The 12,562-nt window shown below is 46.0% G+C and overlaps 1 protein-coding gene across 3 annotated transcripts in view; it reads right to left on the reverse strand.

Moving 5' to 3' along the window:
* The window catches only part of PRDM11 (PR/SET domain 11), a 48,753-nt gene extending 39,144 nt beyond the window's left edge, over positions 1 to 9,609 (reverse strand). For all 3 annotated transcript variants that reach the window (XM_066610112.1, XM_066610111.1, XM_066610113.1), the window contains exon 1: positions 9,403 to 9,609. The gene's annotated coding sequence lies outside the window, so the exon portion shown is untranslated. The remainder of the gene's footprint in view (positions 1 to 9,402) is intronic.
* Positions 9,610 to 12,562: the final 2,953 nt, after the last annotated feature.

Genomic DNA, 12,562 nt, shown 5'->3' on the forward strand with positions numbered 1-12,562 from the left:
CAGGATACAGCAGCAGACTCTGCTGCCATCTCTGCCCCTTCCCAGGCCTGATCCTCTTCTCCCGCCACCATTCTCCACCTCCCCCCTGCTTTGAAAAACCTCGCCGCTGACTGGTGGCAATACTTATCCCCTGCCACTCCAGCACAGGGTTCTCCTGGCACTAAGGCCCAGCGCTGACTGCCACTGTCTCAGCACCGGTGGTATGTGCCTACTGCTGGCAGGAAAGTGCTTTATGGCATTTTCACAACACTTAGCACCAGCAGTACAAGCATATTGCCAGTGCTGGGCACCATAGGTTAGGGTCCTAAGACAGCCTTGTTACTACACAAGACTGAAAACTGGGCATTTGCACATCTCCCCCTTGAAACAGAGACACGATATATATCCCAAAATGGTTAATCATACTACCGCACTAGGTATAAAGATAAAATTTGGTTCCAGACATTCCAATTTCTGGAAAGGTCCAAGAAAAAAAAAAAAGGACATTTTAAACATTCAACTATCAGAGCAAAAAACTTAACCTGATAACAGACATCACCCATCTTACACAGATCAAACAACAAAATTTTGGTTTGTGGGACTTGAATTGTGCATTAATATGAATTAACTGTTGATTATCTGTACCAGAAATACATCTTCAGAATGCAAGGTGTCACTAATTATGGCATGTGCATAGTAATCACACCTATTCTTGTTTGAACACATAGCCTTTCCAGCACGCTGGCACCCTCCTTGCCCCTAGGGCACACATGCAGACTAGATGATTAATGCAACCACAGAGAAATCAAGACAGGAAGGCCTCTTTCTGCTGCCTTACAATCACACCTGAATGGGCAATTTGGGATGGTAGACAGGCAAGGTGGAGACAAATTCCTGTCGTCAAGAAATGCCAAGCCCTATGAATAAGGAACACTCCAAGGTTCAAATGTCCAAACATATACACAGATCCCAACTTGCCATCTGAAACAATAGGATTTACCATGATAGGAAGGCAAAAATCCAAAGAATTTGTGTTTGGATCTCCTCCTATAATGCAAGGCAAGAGTGACGCAAGGGAGAAAGCATTCTGTGCATGAAGTTGCTTCTTCTGGAGTTTTCAATGTTTTGCAGTTTAAAGTCTTGGCGCAAATGACCGAAGGCTAATCCAGAGGTAGAGAGGGCTGAAACTCGTACCAAAGGATATTTTGAAGCTTGCCAGAACACACTTAAACACGAAGTTTCCATTTAAGCGAGGAATCAGCAAACTACCCCAAAACATTTTCTCCACCCTACCATCAACGCCTTGCAGCTAACTCTTTACCAGCAGTTTGGAATCTGTCCTTCCTGCTGTATTTTAAACCAGAGATTGTGTAAAAGATATTCAAACACTAAGCTCCACTGAACAGAACTGAAAACAGACACTCCCCAAACTGCCATCAAATTAGAATGAGGAAATATTTAAAAACAAAACACACACACACACACCCGGCAATTCATACCTAATCTACACAGAATGTAACAGTTTAGAAAATATTGAAAATATGCATTGGTACAGGCCAGCTCACACATTTCATATTCCAGCAGCTCAAAGCCTATCCACTTTTCAGAAAAGCCTGCCAAATTCCTCAATTCCTGCAGCCTGCCATAGTATCGTCAATTATTATTTTTACAGGGCAACCTTATACACATTTACTCAGAAGTACATCCTTTATAGGATTGCGGTTTTAGTTTGGTATCACAGTATCCTCCAGTGTTTAGCCCAGTGGTTGCCAAACTTTTTTTGACTGGTGGCTCCCTTGACCTCCTTGGCCATTGGTCATGGTTCCCCATTAGGGCTACAATCCTATGCATCAGTGATTCTCAAACTTTTTAGGAGATGGATTCCCAAAGATGGATTTATGAGATGGAGATGGATTTAGGAGATGGATTCCCAAAGTGAGTCTTTGTGGGGGAGGGCTGTGACCAGGATCACATTGCTAAGGGGGGGTGGGGGAGATGCTTTCACTTACTTTCCATGGAGTTAGGGCTCCAGGAGGTGCAGGGAGCCCTGCGCATCTGAGGTTTGAATTCTTCAAACAGAGCAATCACAAAGCACCTCCTGCAAACAGGAAGTGCTCTGAAACTGCTCCGTTTGAAGATTCTAAGCCTCAGGGAACCCTGGGCAGGGCTCCCCACAACTCCTGGAGCCTGCTGCAGCCCTAACTCCATGAAAAGCAAGGTCAAGCACCCCCTTAGTGACTCGATCCTGGGATCACATCACTGCCTCTCCTCTTCCACCACGCCTTAAAGGGACAGTGGAAGCTTTACACAAACTGCTGGTTTTGCAACCCACCGGTTTGAGCACCACTGCTATACATTATATAGGGCAGCAAGTTTTTTGCAAGGGTTCTGCAGCTCCCCTGACCGGTTTCTGTGGCTCCCCAAGGAGTCACGGCTCACAGTTTGGGAACCACTTCTCTTTACAACCTCTTTACACAGTGAATAAGTTGTCCTCTATATTGTATTACTTTTACTATCACACTCCAATATCCAATCATCTCTGGACAATTCCACCAGATGTGAAATGATGGATGGGTGCAGATTTTCTTCACATTTTCAACAGCAGCCACTGCTTTCTTTACGTATTTTACTTAAATTTTGCAATGTCAGCTACTGCATGCATAGCACATAGGTATGTTTTATTTTTTTAAAGATATACTATTGCACTTTTCTTTTAATTATTGTGATCCACCAGAAATGATAAACATACACTGATAAAATTAAACTACATTTATTTTTAGATCAAACACAATGTAAGGTTGTCTGTTTTTGAAAAATGGATGTCCATTATCAGTTAGATACATCTTGGTCCAGGATCCTATAAAATCCGTTTTATGTGTGCAACAAAAAGAGCTCAAAAACTACAAATAAAACAATGATGTAGACATACTGAGAACATAAACATCACACACATGTTAAAGAGTGGAGTTCCACCTAACACAGACAAGATTTAATTTATTGTTTTTAAATTTATTGGAATGATGTCAGCCAATGGGTCAGAAATGCAGCCTAAAAATACTTTAAGAAACAGTGTATAAAAACACTAGCTATTCCAAGTTTACTGAAATCTTGGAAAGGATCTCGCAAGTCTCGTTGTGATTTATTATTTGCTTCGTTTTGCTAAATAGTGTTTTTATTTAGCAAAGTAAATTATATTATTTCTCTCTCTCACACTCATTCTCACAGGGGCAGATGTGGCAGCAACAGAGGGAATTGCTTTAAAAAACCCAGGGAGTGTTTGCCAAATCCCCCCCCATTGAGATGGTGCAGGCAAACACCAACACAAGCAAACCCCCCCCCCCCCCTGCAAACACAAACAATCCTTCCCACCAAGCAAATCATGAGATATAGCCTACAATCCTCTCCACACTTTCCTGGGAGTAAGCCCCATTGACTACAATGGGGCTTACTTCTGAGTAGAAACACATAGGGCTGGACTCTTAAAAGATAAGCATCCCATGTGAAAGAAGCCAGGCAGCTGGCAACGGGGAAGGCTGAGTATGGAGGGGATTGATAACAGCTGCCTTAGTTTCCTTCCTTCCTTCCATCCAAAAGTGTCAGGCTGCAGTGTATTTGCACAATTCTATGGAATTTAGCACAACCTGTTTTTTGTTACGAACAGAATTAACACAGATAAATAGGCTCCACCTGTACCTGGTGTCACAGTCCAGGGTCTCTCTGAGCGAACTTCCACACTCCTGGTTCACTGGCCAAACACCCACAGTGAGTGAGAAATGCATGTTCCCAATTTGTTCTTCTGTATTCTATTATCTCACTGGTCATAATATACCAGGAAGCAGAGTACAGTTCCCAGGCAAAAAGCCAACTGCTGAGTACTGGTTCTTGTGCATGTTCACCTGTCTGGCCAAACACACCAAACATCTGGACATACAAGTCCTCAGGGCAAACTGTCTTCAACCACCCCTTCAGCCAAGGAGAAGCTGAAGTCCTACAGGCTAAACTCCCTAGTTCTTGTAGGTACTAAGCTCCCCAAACTCCAAGGATTCAAGCAGTGACATAGCTAGAAGGAATGCAAGGACTAAGTTTTGCAGGTGCCTGAATGCACCATACAAGTGGCCCCTCCACCTCCACTTTGGAGCCATTCTGGGTGGGGGAAACAAACATTTTGCTCCTACCAAATGGCAGTTTGCACAGCGCATTCAGGCACCTGCAAAACTTAATGCTTTGTACCTCCTAGCACTGGACTCAAATCCCAAGATTGGTTTGTTCCAGTAGCAGACTGAGAGCCCAATCCTATGCCTGTCTACTAAGAAGTCTCATTATAGTCAATGGAGCTTATTCCCAGGAAAGTGTGGATAGGATTGAAGCCTGCATGACCTGGTATGGAGCACCTGCCAAACCAGGCAGGGGGCATGAAGTAGGTGGGAGCGGGTGAGATCTGGCAATGGTGACATGTGCCGAATGCTATCCCCTCCAATAGCAGCTGGCATGCTACTTCTCTCCCCTTGGGCTTGGGCCAGTTGAGGTGCTTATGGAGAGGCAAATATATCCCCTTACTTCTCTTAAGCTTCCCAGTCTGCTCCTCCCTGCAGGATGCAGGGCAAGCCCTTTTGGTATGGCTGCATTGGTGGTATAGAATTAGAGTTGCATGCTTCATTGGACATCTTGTCTACAGCTGTGCTGCGCACTTAAAAGGGAGTCAGTACTCTTCATAGACTTCTGAATGTAACTTGTTTTTGGTTTTAAACTGAAAAGAGTCCTGTTACATAAGAATAGCCCCACTGGATCAGGCCATAGGCCCATCTAGTCCAGCTTCCTGTATCTCACAGTGGCCCACCAAATGCCCCAGGGAGCACCCCAGATAACAAGAGACCTCATCCTGGTGCCCTCCCTTGCATCTGGCATTCTGAAATAACCCTGGCATCTGGCATTCTGACATATATCCTGTTGTAATGGGGGTCTGGTATCAAACTACTTATAACAGTTTTAATAGGCACAGTGTCAACAGAATAAAGGTAACTCTCAAAAAGAAGCTAATGATACTCTGTTCCCCCCCCCCCCACATTTCTGGGTAAGCATCTTTACAGGGGCTTCCAGTCTTGTTGCAAAGCCTGCAGTCAAAACAAGTTGCATGCCTCTTTGCAATGCTCAGGTTTAGAAGCAAATATTGCACTAACTTGGCTCTTATCTGCTTATAGTGATGATCTATTATTTGTACATATTAGCTTTTAATACTTTTATTCTCTGCCTCCACGCACAGTTACATGATTTGCTAGTGCCTGCTGCACTGTTGGTCACAGTGGTCCCCACAGTACTGTCATTTCCCCACAGTACTTGCCATAGTAAAGGGAGTTATACTATAACCGTGCTAGATTTCTAAGGCAAGTGAAGTAACTTTTTTAAAAGAAAAAGTAACATCCAGGACTGGTAGCACTCCATGGTGCAAAGGTATGAAGTAAAGCACTCCTGACTACAAATATACACTGCATGCAACGCCAAAATCCTTACGCATGGCTTAGAATCATATTTATAGAACTCCATTGTGTTACAGGTATACTACAGAGAAAAATCAGCAAAACAAAGTCATTTGTGGAAACTCAATTAACAGTCTGAAATAGAGAAGAATGTCAAAGATCAATGCCTTCATCCAGCTGCCTCGCCTCCCCCCCGTTATTTTTATTTACGTTACATATACTTATAACTTTCAGAAACTTTCCCATCCTTGCAGTGACCGTACCCAGCAAGCTTAGATTCAGTAAGCTTATTACACTGTGTCTTGAGATTATTTCAAGAGAATTTGCCCACACAGGTCTCTTTATATGCAGAAAACACATAATCTCACATGTGTCTTTTCTAGTGCTTTGAGGAAAGCATTAACAAGGAAAATGCCCTTTTACTCCTGAATAGTTAAACCCAGTGTGACATGCCACCAGTATTATAACTATGGGTAGCGGATGTTTGTGCTATGAGGTGTAAGAAGGATGGAGATCGGGCACCGATCAGCAGTAAATTACATGCAGGTCTCAGGTTCAATACCTGGCATCTAAACCTGAAACCCTGGAAAGCAGCTGCCAATCAGTAAGCTTTCTGACCTAGATGGACCAAAGGGTTGACTCAGAATTAAGACAGCTTCATATGCCAATATGTTACATTTGGCCATAGATGCTTTCGTTTCAATCATTATACAGTACTGTAAACATGCTTTGAAATACCAAAGACAGCAATATGTAAACTATATCTTTCCACTATTCTTATCTCTTGTGTGTTAAATGGGGAGGGGAGGCGGACCAGTATTCTAAAAATAGCACTGTCTGGGCTTCTACTTTTTCTTAAGCTTATATTAGCTACTGAAACAGCAGAAAAGCAGACAAACTGGTTTAAAACTGGTCAGGTGGATGCTCAAATACATATCATACACAAATACTGCAGGCTTTCCTTCAGTCCTGAGAGCAGCAGCTGGAAGCTACCACCAAGCCACAGTTCCACTCAGCCTTCTAGAAAATGCTGCCCTAAACTTCACACTTCATTTTCTAGTTCAAACCTGCACACAAGACACAGGCCACCTATTTCCTCTCTCCATTCATTCTGAAACATGGAGTAGAAAGGATCAGAGGGGAAAAGGACTAAGGAAAACAACACATTTGGAGATGCTATTCCAAGCATGTTCACATTCTACCTGTGAAATGATGACAGCATTTGTACTGTAAACATGCTTTGAAATACCAAAAGCAGCAAAATGTAGCATTTAACCCATTTCTGTCCGGTCCACAGGTGTACACTTTTGATCCCTGCTGCATATACGCAACATACGCATTTCTGTTGGGCAGAAATGGCTTAAACAAGTCAAGTTTCCCCTTCTCTGCAGCTCTGAAAGGCAGAAGAGTGCTGTCTGGAATAAAATTTGACAACCCAATTTAGAGGCTCACCAGAGGCACCAGACCCTGCATACTCTCTCCCACTTGGCTTAATGGTTGGTTGGCAACCTTCAGTCTTGAAAGACTATGGTATATAAGCCTACAGCACCTGGTATTCCCAAGCGGTCTCCCATCCAAGTACTAACCAGGCCTGACCCTGCTTAGCTTCAGAGATCAAACAAGCTCAGGCATGTGCAGGGTAACAGTTGCTGTCTAATGAAGCTTGGCTTAATGAAGCAAGATGCATCAGTTGCTAGCCAACATAAGGTGGGCTACAGGCAACATTTCCTATTTTAGATACCATTCTGCTGCAAAGTAAAGATGCACGGGCCAGTAAGACGTGTTCAGTTATCTACACCATTGGTTCTCACACATTTAGTAAAGGGACCCACATTTTAGAATGAGAATCTGTCAAGACCCACCAGAAGTGATGTCATGACCAGAAGTGACACCATCAAGCAGGAAAATTTTTGCAATCCTAGGTTGCAATTCTACCAGGATTAAGTCCCAATTACTATAATTGTTAAAAGAATATGCATAGCTTGATAAATATACAGCTCTGTAACACTTCCCCAAATGCAATCACATAGCAATGTAGCATCAAGTCTAATATATTAAAAATATATTTGAAATGAATGGGGACCCACCTGAAATGGGCTCTCAAACCACCTAGTGGATCCTGACCATAATTTGATAAACAATGATCTACACACTTTCATCAAGGAACTTAGCATTCTATAACCTCTCCCCCCCCATTGGCAACCTTCAGTCTCGAAAGACTATGGTATCACACTCTGAATGGTGGTTCTGGAACAGCGTCTAGTGTGGCTGAAAAGGCCAATTCGGGAGTGACAATCCCTTCCACGGGGGAGCTCCCCCCCACATCACTAATATTATTATGATCAACAGGATTAAAAGTCATCAAAATATTAAAAAGATCAATAGAACACAATTGTCCTTATCAATCTCTAGTCAGAAACCGCTGCTTAAAGAGACAAGAGCAGTCCACATTCAAGCTGAAAGACTGTTAATGTCCAGGTGTGCCTAGACTGACAATGTTTCACCCAAGAGAAAGGTAAAATGGGCTGCTCTGAGAAAAACTGAAGCTAGATTCCATTTTCCCCCGATTGGAGCCAAAATATTATAACATTACAAAATATATTTCCCAGGTAGGTGTAGATCTCCTGACATGGCTGAAACCAGGAGCAACTATAAAAGGTTCAGAGGAGACACAGGTGCAGAATGGCAAACCTCTGTCCACACAGCCATCCACTCACACACTAAGGTTGCAATCCTATATACACACACTTTCCTGGGAGTAAGCCTCTTTAAACACCATGGAACTTACTTCTGAGTAAACATGCCTAGCACTGTGCTGTAAGGCTGCAAACCTATATGCACACTTTCCCAGGAGTAACCCTCATTGAACACCAGGAAACTTACTTCTGAGTAGGACATGCCTAAGATTGGGCTGTACAGCTGCAAACCTATATGCACACTTTCCTGGGAGTAAGCCTCATAGAAAACCATGGGACTTACTTCTGAGTAGACATGTCTAGGCTTGGGTTTACAGCTGCAAACCCACACACACACTTTCCAGGGAGTAAGCATCATCGAAACCATGAAACTTACTTCTGAGCAGACATGCCTAGGCTTGGGTTTACAGCTGCAAACTCATACACACACTTTCCAGGGAGTAAGCCTCATTGAACAGCATAGGACTTACATGCTGAATAGGATTGGCACAGCCTCCAGCTAAATTACATGCTGAATAATCTCTGGCACAGCCTCCAGCTAAGTCCAAGACATGGGCTTGCTTGCCTCCTTCCCACAAAAAAAGCACCATCAGCCCACTCTACACAGAGTCCAAGCCCATGCCTGTCTACTCAGAAGACCCATTAGAGTCCATGGGGCCTACTCCCAGGAAAGTGTGGACAGGACTGCAGCCTCAGAGCCCCATCCTATGCCTGTCTACTCAGAAGTAAGTCCCACTAGAGTCCAGAAAGTGTGGACAGAACTGGTCTGGCAGTCCTGCGCACGCTTCCTCAGAAGCAAAGGGAGCCCAGAAGAGCCAGGGGCAAGACATCCCCGCTCCGCTCTTCGCCCACTCCCCGGGTTCTTGTTTGGCGACCCCGCCCCTGCGTTCCATCCTGGAACGTTCATACTCTCTCCCCGGCCGCTCATTGGGCCGCGCCCACGTCACTCACCGGATGCAATGTTGCAAACCCGAAGGAGGGGGTAGAAAAAGGGCAACAGTGTAGCGGCGGAGAAGAAGGCAGCGGGAGGGGGAGCACCGCTTGCGCTGCGGAGAGCTGAGCACCCTGCACGCCCTGGCTGGCGAGGAGGCTTCTGCCGGGCTGGCCGCGCCCTCCACCGTTCCCGGGCTGGGGGTGCAGAAAGCGCCCCTTCCGCGGTGTGCCCCTTCCTCCCGCCCGCCCGCAGTGGCTCCCCCAGCCAGCGCTCCGCAGCCATCTTCGTGGCCACCTTGGCTACCCAAGGGCTGACTCACCTCGGCGCTGCGGGGCCCGGGCTCGTCGTCTGGGGGCAGCCCAGCTCTTCCCCCCGCCGCTGCCCCCGTCCTCCTCCACCTCCTCCTTCCGCAGCGCCGGCCCGGCCAGCCCAGCCTGGCTGGCTAGTCCCAGGCGAGGACAAGTCCCGGGGCCGGGCCAGGCTGGGTGGAAGAGGAGGCGGTGGCGGCGGCTCCCTCCCTCCCGGCCGTGACCACCATCTTATTAGCACAGGAAATGACATGGCGAACGGAAGAGAGGGGCGTTCGGGGGCCGAGCCCGGGGACCCCCCGAACCGGGAGGAGGAGGAGGGAGCCTGGCAGGCAGGCAGGCGACGCGGGCTGGCTGGCTTCGAGGCCCGGGCTGGGCGCTGGAGGGCAATCGCTCCCCCAACGCTGCGCCACGGACCCTCTGCGCGCTCTGGGTGCGCTCCGAGCGCTCGCCACCCAGCCAGCCACCGCGGTGCAGCCAGATCCCCCTTCTGCAGCAGGGATCTGCCCCAGCAGCAGAGGATCCTGCTTAGCAAATGCTCTCCAACTAGCAACCTCATTGGTTTCTTCCTCCCCCCATAATAAATCTCTTTCTCCCCACTTCTCCAAACAAAAGTTGACCACACCATCCAGTTTGCAATTTCTTTTTTCCAGTCACCCCTTTGCACACCTTGCTTACTCTGAGGCACAGCCTGATCCTATGCATGTCTACTCTGAAGTAAGACCCATTCTAATCAATGGGGCTTACTCCCAGGAAAGTGTGCATAGGGATTGCACCCTAAGTCCCATGGAATTCAGTGTGAGCATAGAATTCTCCCTGTGCATAGAGTTCTAGCCATGAAGCCCAATTCCTTTTGCATGTTTAAGGCTGCAATCCTAACCACACTTTCCTGAGAGTAAGCCCCAATGAACAAAATAGGACTTACTTCTGGGTAGACCTGGTTAGGATTGTGCCCTAAGTGTCATTGAGGTGAATGGGCCTCACTTACATTTCTTTAGTCTGCATGTCTTTCCTGTTTTCATATTACCTACTGCAGTGATTTTCAACCTTTTTTGTGTCACGGCACACTGATGAGGTCCTAAAATCCATCCATCATCCAGTTTTTGACAATTGACAACGCGCACCATGCTGTTGGTGAGGGGCTCACATCCCCCAATGGCCCTGCTAATAAATGACCCTTCCCCAAACTCCTGCAGCACACCTACAGACCATTCGTGGCACACCAGTGTGCCATGGCACAGTGGTTGAAAATGGGTGATCTACTGACTTAAATTCAGCCATTATAGATGTATAAATCACACACACACACACCATCCTTGGTTTTGTTTCCTGGGAGCAGCAATTGTCGGACTTTTTCATCTCACGGCCTGCTCACAAGATATTAAAATTGCCAAGGTATACCATCTGTTTTTGGACACAGCTGGCAAGGGACTCGGGGCCCAATCCTATTCCATTGCCAGTGCAGCTGCAATGGAGCCCTGAGACAAAGTTACAAACATTCCCTTACTTGTGGAGTCCTCCATAACTACCCTCCCACCACAGGATGGAGTGCAAATTTTATTGACACTGCTACACCAGGACTGGAAAGTTGGATAGGATTTGGCCCTCACATCTCCAAATGGCTATATTAATATATGATCCTCCCCCAAACTTATGTGGCACTCCTGCAGACCATTCACGGCACACCAATGTGCCCTGACACAGTGGTTGAAAGTTGCTGCCTTGATGACTTCTGAAAAAACTTGGCACTCCATGAGAGTTATGTGCTTAGAAATCTGCAATGTAGAAGTGATTACAATATTGATTTTAAAATGCTTAAGACCAAGTAAGCCTGTTGGGCCTGAATAGGACTTAGGCTGGAATCCTACATGTACTAAACACAGTTTCCTGGGAGTGAACCCAATTGAGAACAAAGGAACTTCTGAGTAGTTGCATAAAATTCTGCCATCAATTTGGAAGCAAGGCTGCAATCCTATATACATATTAACTGTACAATTGTATATATGTCTACTTGGATGTAAGCCCCACTGAGTTCAATGGGAATTGCTTCTAGGTAAATGTGTATATGATTCCAGCCTTAGGGCCCAATCCTATCCAACTTTTGAACACTGATGCAGCTGCAATGCAGACCCATAATAAGGGAACAAAGATTCCCTTACCTTGAGGAGGCTTCCATGATTGCCTGCCATGATTGCAGCATGCTGTTGGCACAGCTGCATTGGTGCCAGAAAGTTGGATAGGATTAGGCCCTTAGTCTTATCTTGTTGAACCTAAACTTCCAAAAAGAAGCGCACATGATTGGGCTGCATGTAAAGTTAGATTCGTACAGTAGACAATGTTCAGGGGGAATTGTTTGTTTTTACTCAGGTGGGGGTAATATTCCTACCCCAGATCCTCAGTAAAGTATCTGCAAGGGATAATTGCAAGTATCTGCAATTATCTTCAAAATAATTTGTTAAGGTCCTGAATGTTCAGGCATTTGCAGGAAGGTTTTTGCGTGTGTACTTGTTAAATGATGGCCATGTCGGTAATTTATTCATAATTTAAATAAAGCTAAAGCAGAAAGAAATGCCTTGTGGGAAGGAAGAACCCTGTACTTCCTGGTGCTGGAATTATAAATGCACAACTACACACTAGCTGGGTTGTCTCAAATATCATAATACATTCAGTGGATTAAAACTGATATGGAGGAAGGCACAGCCATGTGGTGTATGTTCCCTGGGCTGAAGATTTCCCTGAGAAAGATTTACGGAGAATATAAGCATAATATAACTAACCCAGTCCAGGGCAGCCCAGGCCTAACCTGCGCTGGTGCAGCTGGGGGAGTGGCCTATGCCATATCCAGTGCAGATTAGGAGCAGGCTGGAGGTACATTCAGGGTAAGGGGATATTTTCCCCCTTATCCCATGTAATACTCTGGCTGGTTCAATGTGGCTATTCAGATTTATGCTAGCTAGATTGCGAGTGCAAATCCAAGCAGTTCTGTGGAGTGTTGCCAGTCCCGGGAAGGGGGTTCGGGTATGGCAGAGGCCTCCTCCACCAATCCTACCCCCTCCCAAGCCTGTCCCCTCCCCCGTTCTACCCTCTCGCTGCACCATTATACCCCCTCCACATCTCCGTTCTACCCTACCCCTGGACTGCTTGGCAGAGTACTCAGCTCCACTGGTGGAC

This window comes from Tiliqua scincoides, chromosome 1 (assembly GCF_035046505.1).
Source record: "Tiliqua scincoides isolate rTilSci1 chromosome 1, rTilSci1.hap2, whole genome shotgun sequence".
Taxonomy (NCBI): Eukaryota; Metazoa; Chordata; class Lepidosauria; order Squamata; family Scincidae; genus Tiliqua; species Tiliqua scincoides.